This window comes from Miniopterus natalensis, chromosome 2 (genome assembly GCF_054644295.1).
Source record: "Miniopterus natalensis isolate mMinNat1 chromosome 2, mMinNat1.hap1, whole genome shotgun sequence".
NCBI lineage: Eukaryota > Metazoa > Chordata > Mammalia > Chiroptera > Miniopteridae > Miniopterus > Miniopterus natalensis.
The window spans coordinates 146,020,792-146,028,133 of NC_142082.1; the positions used below are offsets into that span (position 1 = coordinate 146,020,792).

Sequence of the window (7,342 nt, forward strand, 5' to 3'; positions counted from 1 at the left end):
TCAATTTGGGAGCCATCTCAAACTATTTTGAAACTATTGAGTGGAATCACGTGAGAAAAAGCGTAGAGAGAAAAGAGAAGAAGAGGGGCCCTGGAGTGACTCTGAGGGTTGTAAAAAAGAATCACTCTATTCATTATTATAATTACATAAATGGAGTATATTTTAAGAAATGAAAAACTGAGAAGAAAATGCCACTTAACATCACTGGTATGTCAGTATATGTCACCAGGAAAAAAATACCGTGATAAGCTTGTCTCTTTGACACCAAGAAGATATTCTAGTCTGTGCTTTAATATGCTTCCCGTGTTTTCTACTGGGTGCTTCTTTTCTGCTGCTTTTCATCGTTGTCCATGTTTCATATCAGAGGATCGGTGCAGCCTTTAAACCTTATTAACAGGTGCAAATCCAGTATCCACAGAGCTCTTCTCAAAAGGCACGCTAAGCCATCAGGTAGCCCAGCAGTTTCATTCTCATGAACACTCTAGCCATGAAAAAACTCAACAGGACACAGATGAAGCCAACAAACAGAAGAAGCAACCTACTGAGTTCTGGAGTGCTTGGGGCAGTGCACTGGTCTAGGGTTATGAAACCCAAACCTCCCATGGTGAGCAGGAAGCTGGATGCAAGTCCTTCCATAACATGTTGTCCATTTACTCCGCAGGCCGAGAAAGCTCCTGGTCTCTGATGCCCATTTAATCAGCGCGAGAGCCAACACTCGAAGGTTCAACAATAACAAATTATTCCTCCAGTGATGAAGACACCACCAACAGAGCACACACTGTCACAGCGGAGGCCGTGTGCACCCAGGGCAGCTACTTCGGCCTCAGGTTGGGACACCCAAGCACTAAGAATGGGACTTGGCACAAGGTCTCCATAGTGGTGGTGGCAAGGCGAGCTTGTGTTGTTCATGAGTTCTCCAGGTGAAGATGTTCAGTAGGTAATTGGATATACAAACTTAGACTTCGGGACGGAGGCCTGGGCTAGAGGCATACATTTGGGAGGTGTTTTCAAACAGGCAGCATTCAAGCCCTGAGACTGGAGGAGGTTGGCAAGGGAGTGAGTATGGAAGAGTAGAGAAGAGGGCCAGGGCTAAGCCCTGAGACCTGAGGGAAGATATGTAACCTGTCAGAGGCTGAAAAGGACCCAACACTGAGGTGGGAGGCAAGCCAAGTGGATGGGTGTCCTAGGGGCTAACGAAGAAAGGAAGGAGAGAGTGCTAAACTGGGTCAGCGTTGACATTAGGATAGCAAGATGGGAACTCAGAAAAGACCATTGGATTTAGCCGTGGAGATCTTGACAAGAACAGTTCCAGTGGAGTGATGGGTGTGAAAGCTGGACTAGAGCAGATTTGAGAGTATCAGATGAGGGGTGTTGGGAGACTGTAGTTCCAAGCATGGAGGAGTATTTGCAGGGGAGATGGGGTCATGCTAATGGGAATGCAAATAGGAATGGTCCAGCAGAAAGAAACAGCAGAGAAAGGAGGACTGTTAAAGAGGCTAGAGAGGGATGGGGTCCAGTGCACAGGCGCAGACTGGCTTCACTCTGAAGCACGAGAGTTCATCCACAGTAAACATGGGAAGGCAGGGCATGGACGCAGAGGCTGTTAAGTGGGTAGATGTGGTAGAGGGAGTCTGGAGAAATTCGTACTGCTTAACATTTCTCAGTGAAGTAGGAAGGAAAACAACTGAGAGCAGATAGGAAGGGGATACGTAGAGGAATTGGTGTGAAATATTTTGTTGGAGAGTGGACTAGATGGACAGGTTTGAAATATATGCTATGTATGTTAGGTAGAGCTTGTTATGGTATTGCCAAATTTTTGTATACTTATTAATTTGGGGTTTATTGGATCTAATTACTGAGAAAGTTATGACAAAAATCTCACTGTAATAGGATTTGCCAAGTTGCCTGTCTAGTTCTGTCAAATTTTGCTTCACATATTTTGGAGTTATTTTATTAATACATGTAAATTTATTTTTGTTTTTCAAGTGAAGCAAGCCTTTTGTCATATAGCAAACTTCTTTAGCTCTGGTGTTGCTATTGTCCCTTTTTCTATATCAATTCTTTTTTGGGTGGTATTTCACACACGTTTAACCTTTTTATGTCCTTATGTTTTAGAGTGTCTCTTGAAATAGCTAAAGTTTTGTTTTAATACAGTCTGGGGTAGGCAAGAAAGGGGGTTGTCTATATGTTGGTCTGTCTGTGTGTAGGGCACTAGAAAGATTGCATTCTACTGCAGAATTAGATTTGGAAAAGAAAAAGAAAAAAAGGAAAAGATGTGGAAAAGAACATCAGGAACAGTGGGTGGTGGGTTTTGAAAGAAAAAGTGGATTAAATCCACGATTTAGTTGGCTAAAGGAAAGCAGAGCAGGAGGATTTTTCACAGCCCACAAGGGTTCACATGGAGTTGATAAGGATACTTGGGATGTTACGTGCCTTTAGGAATACCTGTGACCTGTGCATGGGGACAAACCTACATGAAGCAAAGAGGGAATCCACTGCCAATGAGTCCAGGCTAATGGTGTGGAATAGACTCACGAGGCTCTGTGCTCCTTGGGGTGGGTCCCTGAGGAACAGGTTTCCAGTAGGTAGGCAGGGTAATCAGAACTTTGGGAAGGAGTAATTTCAGAAATACTTCATACCATGGGTCTTTCAATTAAGAATAAATTCTCACAGATGCTGTAGGTTTCACAGTGCAGTTATCCAATCATTAACCAAATATGTATTGATTACACAAGTCAGGCACTGGTTGTGTGGTGGGAAATCAAAACAAGATGAGCAACAAACCTTAGCAAACCTAGGTGGTTTATAACTCCCAGTCCTTAAACACAATCCTAAGACTTTCTGAAGACATCAACCATTGAGAGATCTTAGTCAAATGTTTTTGGAAAAACAGATCTTTAGTAATTGCAACTCTCAGGGGGAAGGATGGTGGTGGGAAGATCCATCGTTCTGCCTGCCACAGGATTAACAGCAATGGGTTTCATTTTGGGGGGAATCCCAAAGGCCAGACCAGTGTGCTTATCTACGGGGCCCAACGGGGAGGTGACTAGGACTCCTGTTCTGAGCACTAAAGCAGTGGCTCTGAACCTGTTTGGGGATCTGATAAAAGCAGTGGACCCTCTCTCTACATCAGTGGTTTTCCAGGGACATTTGTACTATTGAGGGACATTTTTGATAGTCATCACTGGGGCTGTGCAAGTGCTATCTCAGGGGTAGGGACCAGAGATAATACCAAACACCCTACAATACACAGGACAGCCCCCACAGAAAAGAATTGTCTGTTCCAAAATGTTAATAATGCCAAGACTGAGAAACTGTGCCCTGGGTAAAGACATGTCTGCACATACACACAAAACTTTGAGTACAATTCCAGGGTCTTCAGGGACTTCCTGAAGCCCATCAGTAGACCTACCCCGAGTCAGTTGATCTCAGGACAAAACTCTCTGCTGGAAGCTTCTATGTATAGTTGACCCTTGAGGGACAAGGGTTGGAACAGCATTGGTCCACTTAAATGCAGATCTTTTTCCCCCCGATAAATGTGTACAGTACTACAAATGTATTTTTTCTTATGATTTTCTTAATTATATTTTCTTTTCTTTAGCTTAATTTATTGTAAGAATACAGTATATAAAACATACAATATGCAAAATATGTGTTAATTGACTGATTATGTTAGTAAGCTTCCGGTCAACAGTAGTCTATAAGTAGTTAGGTTTTTGTGGCATCAAAAGTTATATGTGAACTTTTGGGGGTCAGCTGCAGTCCCATATCAGGAAGAAAGGTAGACTTCTCTGAGCTTTATTCCAAACAACTGAATTAAATTTTAGAGTAATATCAAAAATGTGTTTAATGGTTTACATTCTTTGAAATAAAACACACATTCTTACAAAAACTTTCCACTTTATTTTCAAGTCAATGTATATTGTAAGCCAAACATGAAGCAGATGTTTTTGATCCATATACTAATACATCAAGATGTTATATTGTGTGGGTCATTTAATGTTAGCAAAGTTGGGCAAGCCTTCTTTTTAGTAAGTCTCCAAAGGGCCATTTAATTTTTAAAGGTAGGAGGTCATGTTTTTCCATTAGGAAATTGACTAACACGGGTTCAAGTCATGTTCAAGTACACAGTCCCAGTAGGATTTGGAGAAAACAAGTTATCTCTTCCTAATTTTATCATGCTTATCCACGACCAAGTGCTTGGCAGATGACTTAAGTGATGGCTAGATGGATCCTTGTTCTATACATTGCCAATAAAGTTTAGGCTTTAAGCTTCTTTGTAATTTTTGCCTCATTAAAGCAGTTAAAAATCCCAGGAAATGGTATAAAGTTCTTTGGTGAACAAGTATGCTAATAACTTTCATAAAAATCTCACTATTTGAGATTTATAAAACTTGCTGCTGCAGTCTAGGGATTCATTAAAAAGCTGATTATATCAGCCCTGCATATAAGTTGAAAAGCATATTTTATTGATCATTCAATAATATGCTCTGACTTCAGAAATGTTTTATTAAATACATGCTTTACTACTATTCACTGTATGGGATTGAGAAGCAGACAAGTTTAAGAAAAAAACACTCCAAATCATTGAGCAACCTTTACATTTTTAATGCCATCGAGCAACATAAATGCCACTCCTTGTGCTTTCAACTTTAATTTGTATGTGTGTTTGGTTGAACATGAAGGCGTATTATTTGCAGCATTTCTCCCTCTCCATATGGAGCTTAAAATGCTGGGAGTGATGATTATGATTGCAGTTAAGATGTTCTTTGACTATGCCAGTGTTTGAGAAGTGAAAACGGAGTACTTGAGGAGGCAATTGTTTGGGTTTTCATCCATTCAGTCATACATTCAACAAATATTTATTTATTCCAGCCGCTAAACTAGGAATTTGGGATGACATAAAAATGAATTGAACAGGGATCATCTCCTCAGTGACTGAACTATTTGAGCTAGGAGATAAGGCAGGCAATTCATTTATTCATTCGACAAATGCTGATTGAGCACTTAACTATGGTACAGTTCTAAGCCCCAGGAAGCCATCAGCAAATAAAATGGCCAGAATCCCTGCTTTTGCAAACTTACACTTGGTGAGGAAAATATTGGGAAGATCAGACAAAAGAAAACTATGAAGAGGCTGTTCCTGTGGAGGAATATGAGGAACGACACTGAGAACAGCGCTTTTTGAGCATCTGCTATGTGCCAGGTGCTGTGATAGGCTCATTTAATTCTCCAACATCTGCTAAAGTAGGCATTATAATTTTGCAAATGAGTAAACTGAGGCTTAAAGAGACTAGGTAGCTCACTCAGGGCCGTAAGCCATATGTATTATTGACTGAATTGAACAGAATTCTATCTGGTTATCTTCAGACTAAGATGCCTGCGCCTTACTATGTAAGAACTGAGGAGCTACCAGCAGTGCCTCAGGAAGCTCGGTTTGGCAGCATATAGAGTATGAAAAGCAGAAAGGGATGCCAGGCTATTGTAGCCTCACTGCCTCCAAATGTTTTTCTTGATAATGCTCCAGGACAGAGGTCCGATCTCGATGGCACAAATACAGTTTGCCTTCTGCATGTTGGCACGAGGATAAATTTAATTTTATACTTTATAGTATCTTATAGATAGGTCTTTGAGATCACTGTTATCTTGAAAATCACAGATAAGATATGTGATCTTATCTGCCTGCCATCTCTTATCATATCTGTTTACAAATCCCATCGTTCCTGGGGAGAACTCACTCCATGTGACTAGAGCATGGAGGACTCCATCTTCCAGGGGCAAAGAGGCCACATGTCGGGAGCCTGATTAATTAGAGCTCCCCTGTCCCCTGGCCATAGTGCTTAGTTCAGGAAGAGTGGTCCCTGCCAAAACTATTGGGAAAATTGCTTTTTTTTTTTTCCTATGGCAGTTGGTAAGATAGCATGATGTGGGGCTTGTTGGCTACTGCTATTTATCATGCCTGGAAGAGCTGTCCAACATAGGAAGAGGGAGAAACACATATGAGCACCTATATTCTGCTATGCCTGAGGATAGAAACCTACAAACATTTCATTTATGGAAGCTAATGAAATCTCTGTTTTGTTCAACTTAGTTTGAGATGGGGTTTTATTGCTAACAGTTAAGAGTCCTGACTAATTGGATGACATGACATTGATTTCTTCTCTATCATTACTGTGCCTTGACTACAAAATACTAAGTTGGTAAGACGGTAAGACTCAAACTTACTGAATTCTAACAGTTAAGAATACATAGAAAAAAATGCAAAATACTTGAACACTTGAACAACTGTCTTAGTTAAGTACTTACTTTTTATTTCAGGGGAAGATATTATCTCTGAAAATTCCCAAGTAATGCTGGACATGCTTGTAGAATGTTCCTTTTCAATAAAATGCTGGCATTTGGGATTTTGAGGCTACTTTAATACAGTTTTCCAAGGGGATTCCAGTAATTCACATACATTGGAAGCTTGGTCAGAAACAATAGAAATTAGGTTTATTATAAGCAGCTTAGGGTGCTCAGGTTTTGAATCACAAAACAACATTTTCATTCAAGGCAAAATATCTAATCTAATGAACCAGAAACCCTATTGAACTACAGAAATTGTGAAGCCTGATGAGTGATCAAGCTGTGATACTGGATTAATACATTGATGATACTCTGGGATGAAGCAACAGATAGAGACAGCTTTGGGAATTGAGCATGTTTGCATAAAATCATGGCCTTTTAACAAGCACAGGAGAGTGGGAATTGGGTAAAACCTGTTAGGAGACTGTTGCTATAGGTGTGAGAAATTGAACAAATATCCTAGGGTCTTAGTAGGACTGAATGATTTCCTCCCAGAAGTTCAAGAACGTTTCCATGAACTCAGAGACCATGGCTTTGTAATTGAGAGTAAAATGCTACCAATGGAAGGTTCTTCATTTTCCTGGAAAAAGAGCAGAAGTTTTCTCCACTTATTACCAGTAGTTAAGTAGTTGGCAATATTTGCTCACTACTAATTTTATGCATGAATTTATTTTATACCTTAACTATGCTGCATGCCAATGACATATTATTCTTAAAATAATCATGATAGCGATTGGTCCCCTATACTTTAAATACCTTAAAATTATTTGCTGCCCCAAGTTTAAATCCAACAGAACCATTAGGAACTTTTCTCTGAGAACTGCCTCTCCACAATATTTATTTCATATTTCAATTGATAGACTATCCATCTTTGCCACTAAATTCCCTAATTTAATCAGATCTCCTAATTGCGCTTCAAATGTCTGAGTTTGGGCTACATTTAGGGGTTTTCTGGTCGTGGGGTTATGCAATAGAGTTGACATTCTGTATCTACTTT

At 40.2% G+C, this 7,342-nt stretch overlaps 1 pseudogene; it reads right to left on the reverse strand.

The window, feature by feature from the left end:
• Positions 1–438: 438 nt before the first annotated feature.
• LOC107528095 (oligosaccharyltransferase complex subunit OSTC pseudogene) lies at positions 439–875 on the reverse strand (annotated as a pseudogene).
• Positions 876–7,342: the final 6,467 nt, after the last annotated feature.